General features: G+C 39.4%; 1 protein-coding gene across 5 annotated transcripts in view; it reads right to left on the bottom strand.

Moving 5' to 3' along the window:
- LOC141498075 (ragulator complex protein LAMTOR1-like) overlaps positions 1-26,442 on the bottom strand; it is a 135,377-nt gene extending 108,935 nt beyond the window's left edge. The window contains exons 1-4 of one of the 5 annotated variants that reach the window (XM_074201024.1): positions 26,206-26,442; positions 24,533-24,650; positions 18,736-18,817; positions 3,984-4,028 (exon numbers count right to left, since the gene is read on the bottom strand). The gene's annotated coding sequence lies outside the window, so the exon portion shown is untranslated. Of the gene's footprint in view, positions 1-3,983; positions 4,029-18,735; positions 18,818-24,532; positions 24,651-25,452; positions 25,601-26,205 lie in introns of those variants that run through there. The other 4 variants (XM_074201023.1, XM_074201022.1, XM_074201026.1 and 1 more) reach the window with 4 other exon arrangements.
- Between the last annotated feature and the right edge of the window lie 501 nt (positions 26,443-26,943).

Genomic DNA, 26,943 nt, shown 5'->3' with positions numbered 1-26,943 from the left:
TGGATAGAACACCAGGCCTGGAGTCATATATATTCAAGTTCAAATCTAGTCTCAGACACTTACTAGGTGTGTGTCCCTGGGCAAGTCATTTACCCTGGTCCGATTCCGTTTCCTTATCTGTAAAATGAACTGAAGAAGGAAATGGTAAACCATTCCAGTATCTTTGCCAAGAAAACCCCAAATGGGGTCATGAAGAACAACAAGTTACTTTCTTTTTGTTTTTTTTTTACAAGGCAATGAGGTTAAGTGACTTGCCAAAGGCCACGCAGTTAGGCAATTGGTAAGTGTCTGAGGTCGGATTTGAACTTTGAACTCAAATCCTCCTGACTCCAGGGCTGGTGCTCTATCCACTGCGCCACCTAGCTGCCCCATGACAAGTTTCTAATGCTTTTGAAAAGAAGGATCAAGTATGAATTATCATTCTTTTTCTATATTATTCCATCCTTAACACTACTAATTTGAATTTTTAATAAATATTGAAAAAATAATAATAGTTCACATTTACATAGTGCTTTAAGGTTTACACAAACTAATCATAAGATTACAGCTTTAGAATTAAAAGGAATGTTATAGAGATTGGCTAAACCAATCTCTTCTTTTACAGATGAGGAAACTGAGGTTCAAAAACAAGAAGTAATTTGTCTAAAGTTATTTTTTTACTATCATAGATGGATGATTAGATTAATGTGGACTGCAAATTAATGTGGCTACTGCAAATTTCAACCTATCCACACCTTGTCATTTGGTAGTTTTTCATCCCTCTCCTTCCATTAATTCTCCCTGAAGGATCTACCCAGCATGCCAGAGGGCCTTTCTTTAGGCCTCTTCAAATTCCATGGGTACTCATATCATTTGGGCAATCCACTGAACATCCCTTACTCTCACTGTGACCAGTCCACTTCCTTTGCTAATCAAAGCCTTCCTAAATGAAAGCTTTCCATAATTGATAACCATATAATATCATCAGAAGAATCACATTTAAGGAAATAGTAGAGCCAGAATTGCAACCCAGATCTTGATGATGTTTATCCTTCATTTTGGAAGAGGACTAGGACATTAGAGTGATGATGCCATGACAAGCACATGAATTAGATTCTGAGTGGGGGGGGGGGGCTGTGCTGTCACCAGCCTCACTTTCTCCTCCAGTGTCATCTGGATCCAGCGGCCAGATAGGAATCAGGATGACCGGAAATGGCCCTGGATGTGAGGCAGTCAGGTTTAAATGACTTGCCTAAGGTCCCAGAGTTAGTAAGTGTTGGAGGCCAGATTCAAATCCCCATGCTTCTGTCTCCAGGGCTGGCGTTCCAACCACTGCACCACCTAACTGTCCTATTTCCATTAAACAACACTAACTCACAATAGCCAGAGAGTACTTAGTCTTATCCCCATTCCACAGATGAGGACACTGAATTTCACAGAGATAAACTGACTTACTCATATTCACATAACAAGTATCAGAGCTCAGAATAAAACCCAGCTCTTTTGACTCTGGGTTTGTTTTTTTCCCCCCAAATGCAATATGGATGAATAAAAGCTCTTTTGGAACAAGATTTTCAAGTCTTTCTGCTTGGAGACATATATTTTAGGAGAATTGGAGCAGCACTGTCCTTTCCTAAAAACTACAGATGAATATATTTTCCCCCTTCAGAATTAGAGTACATTTACAATATGGATTTCTATTAGTCCTCCTCAAGTCTAGAGACATGTTCTTTTGCTTTTAAAGAAGGTTTTCTTGTCCTTGTCAACCTCACAGCACATCTGTATAAAAAGGAGACAGACGTCATTGATGCAGAGAGAACAGAAGAAGCATTGCTGCCTCAGAAAAACCAATGAAGGCCCGAGCCTGAGGGCTGTTATGGTGTTTTTCAGTGAAGCTCTTTCTCTAGGCTATTATGGAAGCAACAAGAGAAGCTGGCTACTTCAGAGGGGCAGGGCCTCCAGGAAATTAAAGAAAGGAATATTAGGTTAAAGAGATCAGAAATCTGGAGAAAACAGCATATTGGCCTACTCACTGTCATGTCTATATTGATAAAAGATCTAAATATATATATATATATATATATATATATATATGCAAATAAAATCCAAGGATTGTGTAAGACAATGTGTTTGAGGAGATGTATAAACCGCTAAGCACTACAGTTATTACCATCACTATTAACTCATTCCATTATTATATGATTCAGAGGAAAAGCTGCTATTCTATTATTTTGTTCTATTATTTTTATTATTATAGATAATATTTGGGGTCTCCAACACTGTGTCCCCAGGCTGGCCCTAGCATAGGGATGGAGGGCTTTCAAAGGTACAAGGGAGGGCAGCCCCCCCTAAACAAGATCACTCAGGAACCACAGCAATCTCCCCATCCAAATTCAGCTTCCTGATCGAAGTAGCCCTACCCAGCTGAGCTTCTTCCTCTCTGCATCCTTGGCGCAGGTTCACCTGCATTGATTACTAGATCTCCATCATCAGAAAACCCTGCATTGGGGCCTGTTTCCCTCCAATCAGATAACTTGGCTATGCCTCAGCCTCTCGAATGGTACCTCCTCTAACTCAAAGTACTGGAACCCTCCCAACTACCCTCACAGGGACAAGGCTTCAGCCCCACTCTGGCTGATTCCAAATAAAGCATACTGTATCAGATCATTAGATGACCTTCCAAAACTAAGATTATATGATTCTATAACTCCTTTGTCCTTTGCCATTCTTATCTCAAGAAGAAGTATTCTAAAGCTATTCCACCCACAATGATGGATCAAACTGATTAGCTACACAGTTGAGTGGATTGAATATTATCTAATAGGCTGCTCCTATTTCCCCTCCTTCCTTTTTCCTCTACTTATCCTGCTGCAGGCAATGGTAGTAGCCTCATTAGGAATTATGAACAACATCTAGGGCTTATGCCTGAGACAGGATTATTCCCAGCAATCAGACAAGTCTGAGAAAAATAATTTCAGTGACTAATGACAAATCCAAAGGAGCCGAAATAGCTACTTCTTGTAATTAGAATCACAGGGAAATTTTGCCCCAGTGCAATAGATTGAAACAAATACTTTGCTAAAACAAGTTGTCGAAATCAATAGCTCTGCTTTCTAATTAGAGTAAGAGAGCACTGGATTGCAGTCAGAAAGATCAAAGGTCAAACCCCATGTCTAGATCTGGCAGTGGCAGGCAAGTGACTTCTCAGAAGACCAGTTTTCTATTGTGTATGTTGCTAGGGCTACCTTTCTAAAGGTAGCATGGTGTAGTGGCTAGAGGGCAACTTCAGAGCCAGGAAGGCCTGGATTCAAGTGTCACCTCGAACACCTACTGGCTGTATGACCTTGGGCCAAGCCTCTCAGTGCATTTCTGAAGTTATTAATTTGCAGACAAAGAAAATTCTTCATCTTTATCAATGAAATCGGCACAGCTAGATGGTGTGGTGGTGAGATGGCCAGGCTTTCACTTCACTCTGTCTGCCTCAGTTTTCTCATCTGTACAATGAGCTAGACAAAATGGCAAACTACTTCAATGTTTTTTCCAAGGAAACCTCAACTAGGGTCACAGAGAGTCAGACACAAGTGAAAAAACAAAAACAAATCAAAAAAAAAAATCAATGAAATCACAGGCCCAGTACAAAAAAAAAAAAAAATACTTCATAGGAGTTTGAAGGACAAATGAAATCATGTAAGTGCTTTGAAAAACATGAAAACATATAAGCTTAGGTATAATACTAAATATAATATAATTATGTAAATAATATATTAAATGTAAAATTACTACTATTATTCATATTATTGTTCATATAATAGTGTCCATGTAGAACACAGATCCATCAGATATCTGAGCTAGAAGGGATGGACATGGGAGACCATCTGGTCTGATCCTCTTGTTTTACAAATGAGGAAATTAAGTTCATAGGATGGAAAATTACTTTCCCACTGCCCTACAAATGATCAGTAGAACTGGAATCAAGTTTAAGGAATTTCCAACTCAGATCCTACCTTTTAAGAGAGGAGAGATCACATATATGTATTTAGACGAAGTCTCTGCAAAAAAAAAAAGAAATAAAATATCAAAATAATATCAAGATTAACAAAAATCATTTGTTTTCAAAATTTCCATGAAATTGAACATAATTTGACTGGATGTATAATGGGTGACTGGCCAAAGAAGCCAGTCCTCAGAGCCTACCAATATTCCCTGCCCCTTGCGAATCTAACACATGCAAGATTGGTGAGCCTTATTCTTATCTTCAGTGACTGAGGAACTGGTGCTGTGATGACAGTGTTTGAACTGTATTCATATGCAAAAGGATCAATAGGCCCCTTGCTTAGCCCTTTTTGCACTTCCCCTCTTCCCTAGCATCTTTGGAGTGAGAATCACTATGGGGCCATAAGGTGGGGAAGAGAGTATCAGGCCCCATCTCCCACCCAGTTGCTATGTAGCTATGGATACATAGCACCTCTATTTTTCTGATTCTGAGTTTATTTTTTTTTTCTGATCTAAGGTGAAAGAAAACACAGAGACAGAACAGACTGGGTTATGAATGTGTGCATTTTAAAAGGTTTTAAGAGTTAGCAGAGGTTCCCTTAGCAACCAGAGCTGGTAGCAGCAGCTAAGTCCACTGAGGGGAGAATTGCCTGACCCAGCCTATCAGAAAAATGACCCAGCAGCCCAGACACTGGATCCTGCAAGGGAATGATTCATCAATTGACTTGCCATAGAACTACTGGGGACTCAGCAAAGGGCCAATTCTTCCTTGGCCACAGGACCCATCCCCAGGTGCCTTAATGCTTTTGTAAACTGATCCCCCCCAGGAGCCAAGGCTGTGGGGGGGATGTTTTAGTATTTTCTTGCTTGCTATACCTTCTCAGTAAACAAACCTTCAGAAAAGTCTGCTGATCATTGCTTGCCCTCTCAAGAAGTGGAGAGGGACAGGAAGGAGAGAGAGAATTTGGAATTCAAAAATCTTAAAAATATGAACGTTTACATAAATTTACATTTAATTTGGAAATAGTTGATGAACTAAAAATTTGTGCATAGGAAAAATATGTATTTATGGAACTCTATACAAACAAAATTCATTGATATCAGCTGGTTAATAGATATGGGGGGGGCAGTATACCAGATATGGGTTCATAAGAAAAACCCCAGCTCCTAAGGGTGAACTAAACACCTTGAGGGGAACAGTAGCCAGCTACACTCTGGGGATGCCTGCCAATACAAGTGGCCAGTGTTAGAAGGGATTTTCCACATGTATAGAGAGGAAAAAAGAAAAAAAGAAGCATTTGTGAAACGCCTACTGTATGCAGGAAGTGAGCTAAGCACATTACAAATATTATCTCCTTTGATCCTCACAATAACACCAAAAGGTAGGTACTCTGATTATCCTCACTTTCCATTTGAGGGAAATGAGGCAAACAAAGGGTAAGTGACATGCCCAGAGTCACATACCTAGTTAGTGTCCAAAGTCAAATTTGAACTCATATCTCCCTGACTTCAGACCTAGAGTTCTATCCACCATGCCTTCTAGCTGCCTCAGTCATATGGACATTATAAGAGTTAAAATGCACCAGGGGATTTCAGATACATTCTCCATTGATAAACACTTCCTGTTTATAAGACATTTGCTTATGATTGTTTTTGATACCTGAGGAATACCTTTTGATAGTACCTGAGTATCAGCTTGCAGAGACACATGTGGCCACAATGCCTGCCAAGGATGGCAAAGTTCCTTCCCATAAATAGAGAAACACTTTTAGACAGGAGCCAAATTAATAGCTGCTTTGATGTTGTTATTTTCAAATTATTGCAGTGGAAAAGAAGGGTTGGAATCCCATCTCTAACATTTCCATGTGTCAGAGAAAATTATTTAACCTCTCAGGGCTTCTATGTATTCGTATATAAAATGAAGGAGATATCCATAAGGTTTGGGTCCTTGTGAAGATTAAAGAAGAGATAATGTTTATAAAATGCTTTGTAGATAAGTCTGTTATTGCTATGATGGAAAGCCCAGCTTGTCACTCTTCTCCCTCCAAAGCTCTTTGACAGGACAAATGTGCCCTAGAAAACCATAATATAGACTTCATTCCTTTCAATTAAGGCTTTGATCCCTATCCTAATTACAACTCCACAAGAAAGGCCCTAGAGGGGGTGTTGCATAGGAAGTATGCTATCAGTTACTTATACTTTAAACTGTTATCAGTCCTTTATCCCTGAATGCCAATGAGTTTCTTGAGACTAGGGGTGTTAAGTTGATGAGGATACTGGCAGTCTGAGGGCCCTAGGGAGCAGGGGCCCTAAAGAAAAGCTGACCCAACTCTTAATTTTAGAAAACAAATCTTGGAGATCATCTAGACCAAACTTCTCATTCTAAAGATGAAACCAAAAGAGAGGGCATTTAGGTCATCAGCATAATGTAGTGGGAAAAAATTATTTGGATTTTGATGCAGCTACCTGTAAGATGAAATTTGGGCAACATTTTGTACTGCTATTTTTATGGTCAATAAAAATGAACTATAAACAGCATGGAGCGAGGCACCTGGAGCCAGTAAGAAGTGAGTTCAAATCTTGCCTCCAACATTGATTAGCACTATAACCCTGGGCATGTCAATTAATCTCCCTGAGTCACTTTAAGAGCCTAATATATAAATGGAATGGAACTACTGAAGAAATATCTAATTGAAGAGTAATCAACTGGTATCATTTCTAGCTGACATATTTGAGTTATGGATAGGGAATTCACTAGTATAGGAAACTATCTAATGAGAATTCCTACTTATGTATATTTGCACCTTCTGTTCTACTTAAAAGTCTTAAGAGATTAATCCAGAATAATGTGAGATTTGGGGCTAGGTGGTGCAGTGGATAGAGCAGGGGCCCTGGAGTCAGGAATCGCTGAGTTCAAATCCGGCCTCAGGCATTTAATAATTACTCAGCTGTGTTGCCTTGGGCAAGTCACTTAACTCCATTGCCTTGCAAAAAATCCCCTAAAAAAAAACCCAAAAAACCAAAATGTTGTGAGATTAGCAAGATGGTGGGCAACTAGATAGGGTTGCCGTGGATAAAAAGACAGTCCTGGAGTCAGGACTACCCATCTTTGTGAGTTTAAATCTGACGTCTTACAGACACTTTTGAGTGACTCTGGGCAAGTCACTTAACCTAGTCATCTGTCCAATGAATTGGAAAAGGAAATGGCAAACCACTCCATATCTTTGCAAGTCACAAAATGCCAGATACAACTAAAAATGACAGAACAACAATTGAGGTTACATGATTTGCTTAGGGTTATAAAACCCTACAGTTCAATATCAGAGTAGCTCTCCCTCCCCATTCATATTATATTAGTTATTTGATCAGAATAAATATGCTTACCTAAAACTTACAGGCTATAATAAAGAAAAAAAAATCAAAAATCATTTTTCTTGAAATTTCTTTTCTCCTTTATGGGTATGGTTTCTAGTTTTACAGAACTTGTAGTCCCTCTCAAATAAAGGTCACAATAAATGATTAATTCTAAGAAATACTTTTAATAAAGGTCATAGTGAACTCTGCAGGATCTTTTCTGTATACTTAAGGAAGGTCTTCAATAATGTCAATGATTCCAAGTCACAAAAATCTTAAGATAAAATTGCTGATGCAAGACTGAAAACAGAACTCTTGCACTTCAAGAGATATGACCTAAATTAATCTGAACTACAATTCATGGCAAGACTAACAAAATGAATCTTGTTCTGTTTACATAACTGAGAAATCTGTCTGTACTGTGTATTGGATTTTATGTATTACTCTCTGCATTGCTCATACCAGAAAGGGCACTAAAAGTAAATTAAAGGCTGCACCACACTTTCTTGGCAACAATTCAATGCAGTAGCTGTCACAAACATTGTTGTACCCATTTTACAGATGAGGGAAATGAAGCTCAGAGAGATGAATCAGGGCTAATATGTCAGGCAGCTACTGCTGACTCTAAGCCCACCAAATAATTTTCCACTCTAGTCCTTTTTCAAACTCTTCAAAGCAAAACAACTTGGTCTCAGTGTTTTTGTCTGTAAAATGAGGATGGGTTGGATTAGATGGTTCCTTATATCCCTTTCAATTCTACACTTAGAATTTTATGAGTGACCTTGGAAAAGTCACTTCTTTCCCTAGAGCTCAATTTTCTCTCCTGTAAAAGGTCAGACTCAATGGTTTTTTTGGCCCATCCTGGTTCTAGTTGGATATCTGTATCTGGTCATCTGTGCTAAGCAGACAGAGGACAGTCATTGGAGGTGGGTCTGCAATGCCACTTGGAGGGTACCCTGGAGGTCATATTGGGAAGAGAAGGAAGGTTCCACCTGGGGAAGCAAGCAGAACCACTTTCAACCAACCTTATAGACCATATTCATATATTCCAAGAAAATCAGTAGTGCCTGTCCTGTCTTTCCCAATTCCCATTTTTTATTCCTATGAATAACGTTCAGTCATGGTGTTCCTGAGGCTTGAGAGGAACCCGACGTGGTAGGAAGGTTGGAGAGTGGGGTCTAGCATCTGGTCTTGCTTTACTCCTTGTGCTGTCTCAGGATAGATTGGGGGGGGGGGTGGAGGGCGCTTCTTGGATAGGGGGGCTTGTGGGGATAGGGAGGCAGGGAGAGAAAATTACTATATAGGATAGAGGATGCCAAGATTTTGGAGTTGTGAAGGATCATTGAGACCAACTCCTTCATTTTCTAGAAGGCAAATGATTTGTTCAGCATCACCCAGTCATTAAGTAGCACAGTCTCCCTAATGGTGCTTTTATTTTCTAATACAGATTTCTTAATCTTTTTTGTGTTCTGCTCCCCTTTGACTGTCTAATGGAATTCTTCTCAGAATCATGTATTTAAATGCATTTTTAAAAAGGATCACAGAGGAAACCAAATTAATACAGCTATCCATTTTTTTAAATTCATGGACTCCCTGAAATCTATCATTGGACCCCAGTTAAAACCCTTACACTACAGTATCATTAAGATAAGGAACTATTTGTACCCAGATATATGTTGAGGCTTCCATGCTTAATCCTCATTTCTCTAGATTTTCTAGCCAACAGTGCCAACATTCCTCCTTGTGGCTAAAATCCCTATTTGAGCCAATGGTCTTTTTTATGTTCAGTCACTTGAATGATGGGATATAACTTTCCCAGAAAAGGGAAAAAAATGGAAACAACTATTTTCTTAGAAAGGAAGAAGGAAAGATGAAAGAAAGAAAAAAAGGAAAGGGAAAGAGAAAGGGAAGGAAGAAAAAAGAAAAAGGAAGAAAGAAAAAAGAGAAGCAAGAAAGAGAAGGAAGGAAGGAAGAAAAAGGTCAGCCTCTCTCCATTAAATGTAGAAGTGATGGACTACAAGTATAGAATGATTCATATGGTGATAGACAGGGTCAGTTAGTCTGGTTTTGTTTAGCTTTTTGAAACTGAACTGCTTTTTCTTGACTTATCTTTGTTAAAAAGAGAAAACTTATCCAATAAGGGAAGATTGAAAGGTATATTCAAAACTGAATATGATGTTATAAAGACCAAAAACAATCAATAAAATTCAAAATGAATCTTGGTGTTTTGCTTCGAATACTGACCAAATCAGATCATTTTTATCTTTCACTTTTCTGGATCTTTGCCACAGAAAAGTTTTCATCAAACACCCATTTTCATATTGTTACTACACAAAAAGGATAGAGAGCCTTCCCAGCCCCCTTCCAGGAAGCTCTGATTTTCTAACTGAGAAAGGGCATGATGATTCAGGGGAGCTTTGACCTTCATGTACAGACTAGGAAGGACCTGCAAGCTAAAAACTCAATCTCAGACTTGAACAAACATTTATGTCTGGAACACTGGGTTCTCTCCTTAAGAGACGCAGGTGGACCATGTTCCTGTTTGAGGAACCAGAGAAATTGGTGTCACAGAAAACAAGCAAGATCATTATGGATTCTGGTTCTATCAATAACCAACAGTTGGGGTTTATAGTTTGTTTTTTTAAACATAAATCCTTTGGTGCAATAAATAACTATTAATTATTATTTTGTGTAAATGTGTTTTGATGCATATTGATTTGATTAAAACGAAGTGACAAATGTACAGAGAAAACAAAAATACTATTAAATTAAAGCTCACCCTGTCCATCTCTTTTATTGTACTGATGAGAACAATTAACCCCTGAGAGGGGAGTGATTTTCTCACTAACAGAAGAAATTCTGTTACTTTAAAGGCTCTGAGGGAATGGGGTAGGGAATGGGGTTCAGAAAATATAGTTTGAAGAGTCTAGAATGTGGAAAGGCTTAGGAGGGAAAAGCTCCGATAGCAGTGAGAGCCTACAGCTTATAAAATGTGGTGAAAGATGCTAGAGTGATTTTGTGAAATGATAGATTAAAATTGAATAGAATTCAATTCAGAGACTCTCTAGTCTAGTCCAACCCCCCCCATATAAACTTATATGCATTTTACAGAGAAAGATACTGAAACCTGGAAAGAAGTGACTTGAAATCAAGACCACACAGAGGAAGTGTCAGAAATAAGAGCTGAACCCCAATATTCTTCCATCAAATTCATTGCTCTTTTCTCTTTCTATTACATATATGGCTCATTTCCTCTAGGCCTGACACAGCTGTAAGGTTTCTCTTTCCCTCATGTGGGCTTTAAAAACTGTCAATTAATCAATTTATTGAACACTATTCTAACTTTCAAATTAGGTAGATTGTATGATCCAATTGTGTTCTAATTAAATATGTTTAAATTGATTTTTCAAAATGACCCAGCCTTGCCTAGCTCGTCACATTCCGGCTGCCATGTAATAGATTTTTAATTCACAAAGCACTTAGTAATTTGAATAGAAACACAAAGAATACTAATAATAACAAGAGTCTCCATTTCCAAAGTACTTTTGTGGCGCATAAAATGTTTTCTTCAAAACAGTCCTAAGGGGGAACAAATCCAAAGAAGTTTGCCCTCATTGTTTTTTGGAGTTCACAAAGTTCCGGAAACACAGATGCCTTAAGGTTTGAAAAATGTACCTAAAGGGGCCATATTGGGGAACAGGCCTGGAGCTGCCCTTCTTGGCTCTGATCTTCTACATGGGTCCTTTGGGAACTGCTCCCAGTCATGTGGCAACCCAGTGCTGAGACATGGGGTTTTTTAATTTGAGGAGGCAAACCCTGAGTGATCCTTTGGTCCTTTCCCCTAAGCAATGACAGTAAAAGGGGAGAAGGGAGCAGGAGTGGAAAGTGTTTTTCAACTAAAAGAAGAAATAACTTCTAGTAAAGGCATTTTGCTTTGATTTTGTAGCAAGCAGGGTGTGCTATCCCTAGACTTCTTGTGATGGGAGAGGGGAGGAGAGAAAGGATCCCTCTTTCTTGCCATTGTTCCCACACAGAGTATCACCAACTTAGGGGAGCTTCTTGAACCTGAAGCCATGGCTGCATTTTCTTCTTTATAGTTCCTTTCCTGAGGAGGCAACCAAGCATTACTTTTAAGCGGGCTGTACCCAGGTTTGGAGGTAGGCCTGTGAGTTTGAAAGGGTCAGAAATTCTAGGCCCATTGAAAAAACTACCTCATTGTAAGGCATATTTCTTCATCACTGAAGATCACCAGCAAGAAGAGGATAAGTCCAAACTTGGTCTGTTTTACCAGCAAATGTGCACCAGTGTGGGGCCAAGGTGAAATATAAAATGCCCAGTCAAGAGTCTTGCAAATTGCTTTGTGTTCTGATGAGGTTTAAGTAGCTGCTGCAAAGAAGACTATATCAGAATAAATTGTAATTAAATCCTGTTGTAAGTTGGTCTGTTAATACATTCTGTGAGTCTTTTTATGTTTATTGGGTTCAAATTGTATCTTGTTATGGTACCTCTACCATGCCAGTTGTATGTTTACCCTTCATTCTCAATGAGGACCATAACATCAGGGAGGTAATGCCATGACAATCACATGAATTGGATTTGAGTGAGAGGGGCCTGTGCTGAGTCACCAGTCTCACTGTCTCCTTCAGAGTCATCTGGGTCCAGTGGCCAGATAGGGATCAGGAGGAGTGGAGATAGCCCTGGATGGGAGGCAGTCAGGGTGAAGTGACTTGCCCAAGGTCACACAGCAAGGGTAAGTGTCTGAGGCTGGATTCAATCTCCCATCCTCCTGACTCCAAGACCAGTGTACCACCAAGCTGTCTTTCACCATATCTGTTAGTAAGTAGTTCTACAAATAACCAGGATTAAGTAACAGTAAATAGAAATTAAAGAGTATAAAGCAGAACATAGGAGCCACTTGCAAAAACTACCCTAAATTAATTAAGGTCACATCCAGAAACTATGTGCCAGATTAAGAGAAGCCAGTTAGACACCAATATAATGACTTCTCTGTCCCAATAATGATGTCTAAGTTTATAAGATGCAGATAGGCCCTAGACATGTGCAGTAAAACCAGAGAACTGTTATGCTAATAATGAGATATGATAATAAGGGATCCCTAAGCAGGCACTGATAAATTTGAGATATTATTAATATGTTAATGAGCAAAGCCCAAGGTGATCTGAATAAGAATTAAGCCATCCCTAGCCACCAAAACTCTATAAGAAGACCCCCAAATGCTGCACTTTGAATATTCCTGTCACAAATCCTGCTGCCTAAGAGCTCTCAACTTTCATCCCCAGCTACATAAGTGATCACATGTATCCATTTCCTCCCCGCCCCCTTCTCCATTCTGCCTCCCTCTACCAGTCCTTTCCCTGAGGGGGCCATGTACTTCAGCTTTGTGCTCTATTAAATTATGACTGATGCATTACTCCTCAGTTGTTGCCTGTGTGATCTTTCCCAGTAGGTATCCAAAGAACCCCTCTTAGTCATGCAGACCCAATCAAGGTTCCCTTTGTGGCTTCCTTAAATCATAAGACACCAACATAGGACGATTTGTTCACAGTCACACATAGTGTGGACAAGTCTGGTGCTGTGAATCCATTGGACAAGGACACAACCTGGTCCAGATCATGTGACTGGGTGCTGAGCTGAAAGCCTCCTTCACGACTAAGGGAGTGATTTAGTATCCCAATAGTTGTGGGCCCAAGAGTGTTTCCTTTCATATAAGTATATACTATCTGACTTGAACCTTAAAACAGCTCTGCAGTGATTTGTAGTATTGTTGTTGAGCTGTTTCAGTCATGGTGATCCCAGATTCTACCATTATCCCCATTTTACAAAAGAGGCAACTGAGTCAGGCAAAAGTTAAGTCATTTGCCCAGGGTCACATGGCTATTGTCTGAGGCAGGATTTGAACCCATGTCTTTCTGGCCCGATGAATGATATTAAAAATAGAATCATGGGAACGTTGCTTAATCTCCCTAGGCCATAGTTTGCTCCTGCATAAAATGAGAACAAGGAAAACTAGATAGCTTCTAAGGCTCTCAACCTCAACCTATAGTCATATTAGTCTTGTCCCTTTCTTCTGAGGAGGGCAAAACCTATCACAAATGGTACCTAGTATCTCATCCTAATATTACCATATGGGAATGGGGATAGGGCATAAAACAGAAATCTCTTCCTCCCCAGAGTGGGGAAAGGACTTGTCCAGGGAAAAATGGCATGCTGATAGTACCTGAATCCATGAGGCCAATATTCTGTTCATTTCTTAATCTTGTTTCCTAAAATGGTCTCTAGTTCCCATACCATGTTGCCTCATGTTCCATTTTAATCTTTGTAACCCATGAAAAATGTAGCCCAAGGACGTTATGAAAAATGTAGTCCAAGGACATTATGAAAAATGTAAGGCCCATGGCAGGGGGTACGATATCTGACTTGCCTGAAGTTCCATGAAACCAGATCAGAATGGTATGAGGGAAAAAGACATGGTTTTCCATTCCATCTCCAACAATGTATTTATGTGGTCACAACATGTCTTTCTGAGCCTCATTTTCCCCACCTAAATATGAAGATGAAGTTGAACTGAATGACCTCTGAAGTCCCTTCTAGGCCTACATCTATGATCCCATAACTCCTAGTGGAGCACTAAAATGGTTATCTAATTCACAGCCTTTGAATACCCAAAACATCCTTGTTAAACAAACCATTTACAAATTTACCTGGCTCTGGCAGCCATGAAAAGTAGCATTTATGTACTAAAGGAGGTACAACATTATCTTTTTCCATCTCTCAAATTGATTAATTAGCTCTTAGGTCTCTGAGAGGGTGAAACAACAAATAGCTACTTCATTACTAATAAGTAGCGTCATTCACAGTCCCAAAAGCAAAGCCATAACCAATTGGACTTTAGCCATGTCTGAAAGGCACAAAGCAGTTTCAAGTTTTTGATGGATCCAGGGACACTGCTTATACCCCACTTCAGAAAGGGGCACAGAGCATGGAGCCAACCTCTTAACATTGCCTCGTGACCTATGCCCCACTTCCTGCTATCCACTATTGCCTACTGACTAAAATAAAGTTCAAACTCCTTTGCTTAGTATTCAAGGAATTCTACAATATCTTTTCAGTCCTATCTCCTTTTATTCCCATCTGAACCCACAGTGCACCAAGCAAACTGACCTACTCTCTATCCCTTAAATGTCCCCTGTGTCTTCCATCTTTGTGCCTTGGCTCATATCATTTGCTATCCCATCCCTATGCTCCACTCCTTTCCTTTCTTGGCCTTTTGAATTCCTACCCATCTTTTTATTTTTAGGTTTTTGCAAGGCAGATGGGGTTAAGTGGCTTGCCCAAGGCCACACAGCTAGGCAATTATGAAGTGTCTGAGGTGTCGGATTTGAACTCAGATACTCCTGACTCCAGGGCCGGTGCTCTACCCACTGAGCCACCTAGCTGCCCCCGACCCATCTTTTAAAATTCATTATAAATGATAACTCTTCCATGAAACCTGCTCCACCCAATTGGTTACAACCTTCCCTCCATGACCAATAGCAGTTTGCAACAATGGAATGCATGTATCAATGTAATGGGCTAATTGTGTGTGTGTGTGTGTGTTTGTGTGTGTGTGTGTGTGTGTGTGTGTGTGTGTATGAAAGATATTGGCATCCCTACTGTTGATATCTGTAAACTCCAAGAGGGCAGAGATCTCATCTTACTGAAACTTTTGTTTCTCTTCCAGCAGCATGCTTTGTACATAGGTGGTCAATTTGGAAAATGGAAGACCAAGATTTAAATACTGTTTCCAATATTTACTAACTGTATGATTCTGGAGAAGTCACTTTTTGTCTATGAATCTCACTATTCCTATCTATAAACAGGAAAAAAAGAAAAAACCCTATCCAACAGGGCTGTTGGGAGAATGAATGAACTGAGATAAGGCATGTAAGGTAGGATGTAAATGCAAGTTATGGAACTAGATTGATGTTTAGCCTTCCTTTCCAAAGAGGACCAATGACATCCATGCCTTGACTTGCTCGTGAATTGGATTTTAAGTGAAGTAGAACTGCAGCCTCACTCTCTCTTCCTAAGGCATCGAAGGCCAGCGGCAAGACCAAAATTAGGATGACTGGCAAGACTTTGATATCTTTGATGCATGACCCTAAGCATTCAATGGCCTTTATGACCACTGGAAACAAATTGTTTTCACCTGCCCATTCTTCTGGGGGATGTCTTCATTTGCTTGGGGTAGATACCACACTAAGTTACTGATGGGTTTGAGGCCTATTGGTCACCTTGGATAAACAATTAGGTAAAAAAGTATGTCAAATGCTAGACCCAGAGCCAGGAAATCCTATGTTCAAATTTAACTCAGGCACTCACCAGCTATATGACTTTAGGCAAGCAACTTAATCTATGTTTGCCTCAGTTTCTTAATTTCTAAAATGGGAATAAAATCTCTCCTAAACAATGTTACAAAACTAAAATGAAATGTTTGTAAAATACTTTACAAATCTGAAATATGTAAATTGTAGTCCTTGTCACTATTCTATGATAATGACATTGGACAGTAGAAAGAACATCAACTCTGGAGTTAGACAATTTGAGTTCAAACTCTGCCTCTAACTTGTGATGAAAAATGCCATTCACATCCAGAGAAAGAACTACGGAATCTGAATGCATATCAAAGCAGACTATTTTTTACTTTTGTCTTTTGTTTTTCTTTCTCAAGGCTTTTCCCTTTGGTTCTGATTCTTCTTTCACAAGATGACTAATATGGAAATATGTTTATCTTGATTGTGTTATGTATAACCGATATCAGATTGCTTGTTGTCTTGGGGAAGAGGGAGGACAGAGACGGAGGAAGGAAATTTTACAAAAATTAACATTGAAAACTACTTCTACATATAATTGGAAAAAATACTATTAAGATAAAAAGACATTAAACCCTCACTAGAAATAAAAAGAATTACAAGAAAAGAAAAAAACAAATTCTGCCTCTGACATTTCCCCCTGTGATCCTGGGCAAGTTACTTAGTTCCTTGAGTCTTAGTTTCCTCCTCAGAGATTTTTTTCCAGTTCTAAATCTGCCAACCTATGATGGCCATGACTCTCCTTTCTTACTCAGAACCTCTGCTGGCTCAGGCATCCTGTAACATGCAAAACAAGAGGTGCTGTTACTGGCACTGGCCAAGGCAGCTATTTTGAAATGATGGCACTCATGCTTCAAGTCAATGATAGAAAAAGGGCAAGGCACAGTTCAAGGAAACTGCCCTTGAGCCAACTAGTATTTACACTGGATAATTACACAGTTCAATGATCCAGCAAGTGGTAGGAAATTGGTAATTTCCACCAAATCTTAAGAATTTTTCATTTCACTATTTATCTATCACCCCCCAAAAAAGGCTTTGAAAATTCTTCTTACTAGAAGACTAGCAGTTGGTATTTCATATGACAACTTTAAACGCTATTTTAATTGCTCAATTCATCAAAGTAAGTACTAGTTATCCTCCCAGCAGATGCCAGATGTGCCATTATTACATCTTTTTTTGGTGGGGGAATTGTGGGGCAATAGGGTTAAGTGACTTGCCCAAGGCCACACAGCTAGTAGGTATCAGGTATCTAAGGTCCTTCTGACTCCAGGGTTGATTCTCTATCCACTGTGCCACCTAGATATCCCCTATTCTATTTTCTTTTAAATTTGAGCACTGTCTGAACCAAGGAAGACAACTCTGCCAGTGCATCGGAGGTTACAGAGCCTCATACTCCTAAGCAGAATCCAATGCCTCCAAGGAGTCAAATGTACCTGGATTTGATGAGATGATCTAGGTAAACACCTTCCTTTGACAGAGGGGGAAACTGAGCTCCAGAGAAAAGCAATAGCCTGCCTCAAGTTATGCAGCAAGATATTGACAGAGCCAAGTCAGGGACCAAGTTTCTAGAAAGGCTTCAATGAAACTTCCAGGAAACCACCCTCCCTCCCCTTTCGACATCAGCATATTGGTTTGGCAATAAGGATTACATAATTCTGAAGCTCTGCATTCACTTAAAAAAAAGGATTAGAAGATTTCAAAATCTGCTCTGTGGAGTTAGTCCCATATTTCAGTTCCTTTGGTCCTGATGACCAAAGAGGCTGTATACTGGGTATGCACAGTTTAAGGACTGTCACCATCTACTTTCATTTTTTTTTTTTCTTTAGGCAGTGGTTTGGAAGGGAGAAGGGGAAGTATCAAAACCTTCTAGGCATCTTAGTACCTCTGCCTTGGCCTGCTGCTGCCACCAATCACACCTGGCTGGGCTGCAAGAACAACCCAAGCCTGGCAGTGAGTATAACAGAGAACAGAGAGGAAGCAAACTTTGCCCCAATGTTCAAATTTGTCTGAGCGTTTCCCATTTTCTATTGCTCTTATCCAATACTCTTTGCCCTTTTCCCCGCCCCAGCCCCTCCCACCCCAGATGAAGTTGATCACCTGAAATCTGATCTCCTTTAAGAATGACTCAGGTTAGGGTACTCTACACCTTTGCAATTCACGCTCAGCCTCCTCTCCACTCTGATTGGAAGGTGGAGAGCTGAGCACAAAGGTCCTCCCCAAAGCTTTCCTTTATAAAGCCCCCCCCCCCCCCAGTAACTGCACTATACATCTGCTTATCTGGTTACCTTCCACTCAAGGGAATTACATACTTCCTCCCTGCCCCCCCCACACTGTGTACTCTCCCCCTACTCTATTTTCCCCATTTTTTTGATCTTCCTTATTTTTTAGCCCTTTTCCCCCCTTCCCCTTCCTTTAGGATTGTAAGCTATCTCCAATACATAACACATGCCCCCTTTTTTGTACATTAGTTGTGTCCTGTGACCCCAATTGGGGTTTACTCGTCAAAGACATTGGAATGATTGGTCATTTCCTTCTCCAGTTCATTTTACAGATGAAGAAGTGAAGCAAACACTCCTGACTCCAGGTCCAGTACTCTATCCACTGCAGCACCACCTAGCTACCCTAGTTGCTTAATAAATGCTGGCTGTTGTTGACGCTGACAAGAGATTTGTCTCTGAGTCTCTTCTTGGGAGATGTGCAGGAAGAAAGGACCCACTACTTATCACCAAGCCACCCACTGCACTTGGGGACAGATTTCAATGTTTGGGACTTTTTTCTGACTTCCTGCCTAGAACCAGCCACTTAGCAGCTCCCATCCATTCTCCTTGTTCCTGCTCTCCTGTTCCAAACCAAAAAAAAAAAAAAGTCACATCCAGGCAAAGCTCTATTTCCAAGGAATATTAATAATAAGCTTCCAAACCAAAATATTCTTCAGTATTAAAATCCCATCCTATCAGGTGCTAAGAAGCAATTGTTAATGACCTGTTGGATTGCCCCATGCTGAGCTTTCACCAAGGGTATCTAGGTATTGTCTTACCTTATTTCTCTTTACTTCTCTTAGGTAGCAATAATCTCCAAGTCACTTTTGCTCAGTTCCTTCCAGCGAAGAAATCATTCTCCTTGACAAAGAAAATAGAAGCAAAAGCAGAGAGCAACAGCTGGATCTTCTCTAGATTATCAGTCATCATCATTTCCCTCTCCACCAAGAGAAAAAAAGTCTTCCAGCTTTGGAGATGCTCCTTTTAGCTGACCTCCTCTTAGACCTCCTCCAAACTCAGGTCACTCTGAGCTTTAGCATTCCTGTTTTTTTTTTTTTTTATAAAAGCATACTACGTTCTTCTCTTCATTTCTCATTAAGTGGCCTTACTTTCCATTTTCCTTACTCCTGTGCAAAAAGTCCAAGTAATCTGTAAACAGTCTGTTCATCCAGATCTGCCTCTTTAAACAAATTCCATTTCTCCCCTTCTCAGTATTATTATTTGTGTCTGCTTTTGTAGGTTTCCTTTGTGTCTACAGAATTTCATTCTTTAGCATCTCCCATCCCTCCTGGACTGACTTCCCTCATAAAATTCGAGTCCTTGGAAACATACTTTCTTTTCTCTAAACCCTTTGATGTCAACTTTTTCCAGATCAGACTATGCCCAGATTTCCTCTCCTTCCAAATGTGTGTCCTTGTGTTAGAACCTTTGCTGTCTTAACTTTAGGCATATGTGTGTGTATGTCCTTAGATTTTGCTGCTGATTTGTTTCCTGAATTTGTTCTCCTATACCCTTTCTGTTCTTCTTCTTTCATTGTACACAATCTCTACAGTATCTAATTTGAGAGATACACAAAAGCAGCCTTCTCCCTTTCCTATACTTTTTAACATAAAGCCCTTTTGATTAGATTTGCAATAAACCCAGCAAATAAGTGTATTCCATCTCTGGCCAGGAATCTGTCATTTCTATACTTGAAGCCGTGGACCAGAAATCCAAATCCCCTTCTTAGATATCACTTTCTTAACCAACTGCCCATTTCCCAAATTAGTTGTTTTCTTCAACTGGTAACTAGGAGGGAAACAACTAATCTTCCATGGTCTTTAGTTCTTTCCCTGAGACTTCAGAACAGTTGATAATATTTTTTTTTATGTTCCCTCTGACAATTTGGGTCCATGCGAATTACCAGAAGTGGGTAGTGGTCCTCCATTTTTATAAGTCTGGGAAGCTTCCCTCTTGGCTCCATACTCCAGGAAGACAGCAAGCCTTTTTGTTGTCAACTGATTGACAAATAGCTGTCTCACAGAAACTAGGTATAGAATATTATCTGGTGGCATACACTGAGATAAACTGCGAATTAGACATACAGCACAGGCAAAAGGGGGAGTAATATCATTAACAAATTAAGAAGGGAAAGGGAAAAAATTTTGCAAGAGAAAGAGGATCAATGAGGATAAAATGGGTAATTTTAACTACATAAAATTTAAAAGATTTAACCTCATAAAATCAGATGCAGTTAATATTAGAAGGGAAACAGGCCATTAGATAATTATATTAAGTTTTCTCTGATAAAGGTCTCATTTTTAAGGTACAAGAAACTGATTCAATTTTTTTTTTTTTTAAAAAGAACCATTTCCCCAAAAGATAAATGATCAAAGCATACAGCAAGACAATCTTCAAGGGAAGAAATCCACGCTATCAACTAGTTTGAAAAATTGTTCTAATTCACTAATACAGAAGTGCAAATGAAAGCAACTCTGAAGTTCTACCTCATACCTAGAAGACTAGCAAAAATGACCAAAAGAAAACTGAAAAATGTTGGCAATGATTCGGGAAAGCAGAGGCATATTGATGCACTGTGGGCAAAGCTGTGAATCGGTCTAGACCTGGTGGGAAATAGTAAGGAAGGATATCTAAGAAGTAATTAAACTTTACATACCCTTTGAACTAGCAATATCACTGCAAGACCCATACCCTAAAAAGATCAAAGAAAGAAGAAAAAGACATACGGGCAAAAGAAAAAAAAAAAACTAGCAGCACTTTTGGTTATAGAAAAGAACTTAGAAACTAAGGGACGGCCATCAACTACAAAATGACTAGACAAATTATAATCTGTGAATGTAATGGAATATTATTGCAGGATAAGAAATGAAGAGATGGACAATTTCCAAGGAAAATTGGGAAAATCTATGAGCAACCCAAGATAAAACAGATAATTTTGGTTACATAAAATTTAAAAGATTTTGCACAGCTTTCTACTAATGTAGTAGAAAATAGAAAGTAAATGGGTAACTGAGAAAAATTCTTTGAAACAAGTTTCTTTTTTAAAGGTTGCATTTCCAAGATATATAGGGAACTAATTTGAATTTGTAACACTAAGAGCTATTAACCAGTAGATAAATGTTCAAAAGACGTGAGGAGACAGTTTTCAAAAAAAGAAATCCAAGGTAGGAACAATCATTTGAAAAAATACTCAATTCTAATAACTAGAGAAATGCAAATTGAAGCAAATCCGAGATCCTACTTCATACCTATCAGACTTGGAAGAATGACAAAAGAGAAAAATGACAAATGCTGGAGGGACTGTGGGAAACAGGTAATGATTGGAGATGTGAATTGATCTAGCATCATTTACACATTTCTGGAAACACATTTCAGATTGATGCCCAGAAAACTGCATAGCCTATGACCCAGCTACACCACCACTAGAACTAGCTTTGCCTCAAAAAATTCAAAGAAAAAGAAATGGGATCTCAATATGAAATTATTCATAGCAGTTCTTTTCATGTCACCAAAAATTGGAAACTACAGGAGTATCTTCTTGGGGAATGACTAAATAAATCATGGTAAATGAATATGGCAGAATTTTATTATGCCATAAGATGGTGAAATGAATAATTTCAGAGAAAACTGGGAAGGTCTATGTGAATTGATGTAGAACAAAGTAAGCAGAGCTAAGATAATTTAAACAATGATGCTATTATAGAGAAAAACAACTTAGAAAAACTTTAGAACTCTGATCAGTGATAAACCACCAATCCAAAAGAATGAAGATGAAACATTCCACTCATTTCCCGACATAGAGGTGATGAACTTAAAATGCAGAGACATTTATTTTTAGACTTGGTTGATGTGGATTTTTGTTTTTTTTGCTAGACTTTGCAGATAAGTTGAGGATTTTTTAAAAAATGCTTAATGGAGAGGGGGGTAGCTGAAGTGGCAGACTACTTAATAAAAAAAAAACTTATTACCTGGAAAATATTTTTTTAAAAAACTGCATGAGTTTTAGAATAATATAGCATTGTGCTAAATACTTTGCAATGAAAATCCTTACAATCCCAATTGCCCTAGAAGGTAGGTTCTGTTATTATCTCCATTTTACAGATGAGATAAGTGAGGGTAAATAACTTGCTCAGAGTCACACAGCTCTGAAGTGTCTAAGGGCTAGATTTGAACTCAGGTCTTTCTAACTCCAGGCCTGGGTTATATCCACTGAGCCACCTAACTGCCCACAATAGATACTCTTCTCCCCCAAGAGGTACCAAGGGTCACATAGAATGGACCATGTTGATGCCACATTATTATAGGTTTTTAAATAAACTGAACTGATATAAGGTAAGCAGAAATAGGAGAACAATTTATACAATAACACCAATGTCAGAAAGGAAGAAACAAGATGGATACAATGACCAATCAAGATTCCAAGGTGAAGTAGCCTGCACACCTCTAGAAAGAGAGGTGAGAGACTCAAGATACAGAATGAGATCAAAAGTTTTGGACATGACCAGTGGTAGAATCTGGATGGACTTATACATACTTGTTTTGTTTTCTGTTATTGTTGTTGTACATTTGAGAGGGGGGGAGAAGAATGGGAGGGAAAATCAATATCTAACATTTTTCAAAACCACTTAAACAGCAGCCCCAGATGCCCCAACCCTTACTCTTCACTTGTTTTTAGGTTTTCGCAAGGCAGATGGGTTTAAGTGGCTTGCCCAAGGACACACATCTAGGGAATTACTAAGTGTCTGAGGTCACATTTGAACTCAGGTCCTTCTTACCCCAAGGCTGGTGCTCTATCCACTGCACCGCCTAGCCACCACCCCAACTCTTCACTTTTGACTCTGCCCCTTACTGGTACCATGCTCTTACTTGGTGGTGTCTCTGGCTTTATTGTATTATATTAAGTTCTGCTAGGTAAGTGATCTATGGCTTCCCAGAACACTAGCCCCTTTCTCTTCAACAAGGGTCTCAAACAAGGTTTGAAGCTTTGATTGAAAAGCTTCCTTTTCTCCTTTGACTACTACTTTTCTCTCCAATATCCTAACAAGGACTAGGCTTCCTCTCTTCTACCACAAATTCCATTTTATCCCATTCAAACCCCACTTCTCTTTCCCTTCGGAAACACATCATTCTCCCTACAGAGTATAGACAGGTGTCCACCCTCTTCACCTTCACTGTTCTTTTCTCCTTCAGGAAAGGGAGCAGCCTTCCTGAGAACATTAATAATAGCCCTTGGGCTGTGGTAGAAATGCAAACATCAGACACTCTCTTTGAGGCACCATACATCATATACTGGTGGAGATTTTCATCCTTTTTTGTTCCAGACGTGTGCTTTTACACCTCAACCCTAAGCACCTGGTTAAGAATTTTACAGCCAATTATCACCTCTTAATTACTTGAGAACTCCTCTCAACTTACTTTCCTAATCTTGACAACTTCCCTCCCACACCCATCTCCCCTTCAGCCTGCACCACCCTTCCATCTACTTCACCAGTTTGCCTTACTCATCAATCACCTCTATCAATTCCCTTTTTGTGGAATTATTCCACTTATCTTTTCTTACTTCTCCTGCCCTGACTTGCCCAATACCTTTTCCTTTTTTTCCCCTTCAATCTTGGTTCTAGTGGAGTTAGACAATCCTCCATGATCTTTCTTAAGCCTTAAATGTCTTCCTTATTTGTCTATGAGCTTAAAGTATATTCTCCTTCAAATTTTATTTAATTTCTACCAAATTTCTTTTTCATGAATGTAACCTCCACCCTCTCTCACTAGTTCAAATCCTTCTGATTCATCTACCTGAGTTTCTTCTCTTCTTTATTCAGTTCAAGTCTCTCTTTCTCCTCTCCTGTTCCTTCCTCCACAGAGGCCAGAAGTAGAATTGATACCCATTTCAGGGAGAAGAAAACTGAGACCTTGGGTATAGCTCATTTTCAAAAGAACTGGAAATGGTCTCCTAATTCCAGATCCATCTTTCCATTATATTGCAACTGCTTGGTAACTGTTTTTAAGCAAAGAAGCTCATCATAGCAAAACAGAAATCAGCATGAGACGTTTCAATAGACTTTTTAGGTGAGAAACAAAACTAAAGGAGGTTGAGGATACCAAAGGTTGGAGCTAGCTGTAGTACATATAAACCACATGTTGACTAATTATAGTGCCCTATCTTGGTCTCCAGAAAAGAAAGCACCTCTTTCTGTTTTGGTAAGGATGCAGTGTCCAGTGAGAATAGAATGTCACAGTCACTGGGTCCAATGATTTTGCCTACCTGGTTTTCTTTGATGCGAGAAAGGGTTCATTATATGTTGTTTGTTTTGTGGGGGGAGTGATAATACACAGAAATGACTGTGGTTTAGAAACAAAAAAGATTGAATAAATTATTTTCAAAAGATAGCAATGTCTTATTCATGTTTATAAGCAAAGGAAAGAATCAAAAGAACAGAAGTCACTGAAGATGCTGAAAACAGGAAAGTAATATGAAATTCTCACACCACCAATGGGAGACACTGGATAGTTCAAAAATCAGACATTTCAAACTGGATACCCCTGAGACATCTCAAACTCAACATGCACACAACTCACCTTATCTTTCCCCTTAAACAGAGGCAAGATTTTGAACCCAAGTCTTCTTGATGTTAAGGCTATGGCCTATTATCTTTCAGGGACTTTCCAAATGAATCTCCATTCACAGATCTGATGCCTACAGAGGTCAAATGAACTAGAATTATGCAGATTATGTGGTAGCAGAAATAGGGAGATGATTTCTGGAAGTTTGCTTCTTTAGTTTAACTTAACTTTCAATACTTTATCTCCAAAATTGTAAACCATTACAAAACCAGTGATACTTAATATGATATTTTTATCAATCCACTTTGTAAACCAAACTAGATCATCCAGAATAGGCAAATGGACCATATATAACAGATAACTAGATGAGATATACAGACTCCTTTCCCACACTTTCCTGTTTTAGTGAAAGGTACCACCATCCTCCCAGCTCCTGGATTTAATCGGAACATTATCCTCAACTCCACAATTTCCCTCCCATTGGATTATCCATTCTTGCCATTGCTACCTCTTCACCTCTTCCATTCTGTCCTTTCTCTTTATTCACAGTTACCACCTTAATTCAGGCCTTTATCATTTCTCCTTTAGATTCTTGCAACAGATTCTTGGTCTCTCTGCCACAGATATCTCTCCCCCCTTCAGTTTATCCTATCTCCATCTGCCAAAGTGATGTCCCTAAATGTAGCTCTGATCATCTGACTCCCCTACTCAACCAGCTCCAGTGGTTCCCTATCACCTCCATTATTAAATATAAACTGCTTTCTTTAGTATTTTTTTGGGGGGGATGGTAATTGGGGTTAAGTGCCCAGGGTCACACAGCTTAATAAATGGGCCTGTGTGCCACCTAGCTGCCCCATTTACATTCTGGCCCCCAACCTACTTTTCCAGTCTCATTCTAGATTACTCCTCAATCTGAATTCCATGGTCCAACTGACCTTCTCTGTGTTCTTGACGTTCCATTTCCCATCTCCAGGTCTTTTCAGGTGGTTCTTTCCCTTAACTCTCTTCCTCAGCGTTCATCTCTTCCTTTGTGATGGGCATCACCTCTGGCACGAAGTCTTACCCGATTCACTATCCCGCTAGAGCCCCACCTCCTAAACTCCCGCTTGTTCATTAGCTACTTTGTACATATTTTCATATTTATGCTGGATACATTTTCTTAGATACATGTTGTCACCAGATCCTTGTGAACAGAATGTTTCATTCTCTATCTTATAGCCTAGCACTATGTTGGATACATAGCAGACCTTTTAAAAATTCTTCTTGATTGACTACTGCTATGCACATAGAAAATAATAGAAAGCTCCCAATTCGAGTGAGCTGTTATCAGCGAAACTAAAGTCTTCTGTTTCCTTGGTGGCCTTGGATAAGTCTATCAATCAAGGAACAAATATTTCCTCAAGCATTTTTACCATGTATCACTGGATACAGAATTATCAAAAAAAAAATTCCTACCAGTAAGGAGTTTACATTCTAAAAGGGGAGACATCAAATAGATATACATAAATATATATATATATATATATATATATATGTGAATAAATATAAATATAACATTACATCATATGTGTGTGCCTGCATATATATAGTATTTGGGAGGGATTAGCCCCTCTGGTACAGGGGCTTGCCAGGCTCTTTTTCAGGGCTGCTCGTCCACTTTTGGGGTCCACCTTTCACACAACTCTCACCTGTGGCTCTAAGAAGCTGTAGCATGTTCATTGGCCTCAAGTCTGAAGCAGGCACCGTGAAGAGCTTAAAGCTTGGTCAGACATCAAAGACACCAAGGACACCCACTGCATCCTGGCTCGTCACCAGTTGTCCTGACTTTTGTCTTGCCAGTGGACTTCGATGACTCTGAAGGAGAGAATGAGGCTGATGACTTTGGGCAGCTCTGCCTCAACTTCAGTCCAGTTCATTTTGGACCTCTGAAAGTGACGGACTAACAACAATGTATATACATACACACGTATATAAAGTGTAGGTGTCCCTAAAGCTGTTTAGAGGTTGTGGCTGCACAAAGACTTTTGGGACGCTCTTCCCTTTTCTGGGCCTCAAAGTTTTTATCTTTAAAGTGAGGAAATTGGAATAAATTACTTCTGAGGTCCCTTCTGTTTCTAAATCTCTAATCCTATTCTCTACTAAGCTACAGAGGCTTTGAGTATGGGCCCAGTAACAGCCTTTTGTTTGAATTTAGGGGAGCTCATCAGCAGGTTGGGCCTAAGGGGAAAAATATTTGGCCACAGAAGTTCTCAAAGACTGTCTGTTAAGCAACAGCAGGATGGAGAGGGTATTCACACCAACAAATGGGTTAAGGGTGCTGGTAAACAAAGGCATAAGATAAAGTTATCCCTGCCCTTGAGAAGCTTACTACCTTTCTGGAGCTGCCTTGATTCTGCTAATACCATCCTATTTATATTTGAAGTATT

The sequence above is a fragment of the Macrotis lagotis genome, chromosome X (genome assembly GCF_037893015.1).
Source record: "Macrotis lagotis isolate mMagLag1 chromosome X, bilby.v1.9.chrom.fasta, whole genome shotgun sequence".
Lineage (NCBI taxonomy): Eukaryota > Metazoa > Chordata > Mammalia > Peramelemorphia > Peramelidae > Macrotis > Macrotis lagotis.
The sequence above is the reverse complement of the archived record's forward strand: the minus strand, read 5'-3'. Positions and strand labels throughout refer to the sequence as shown.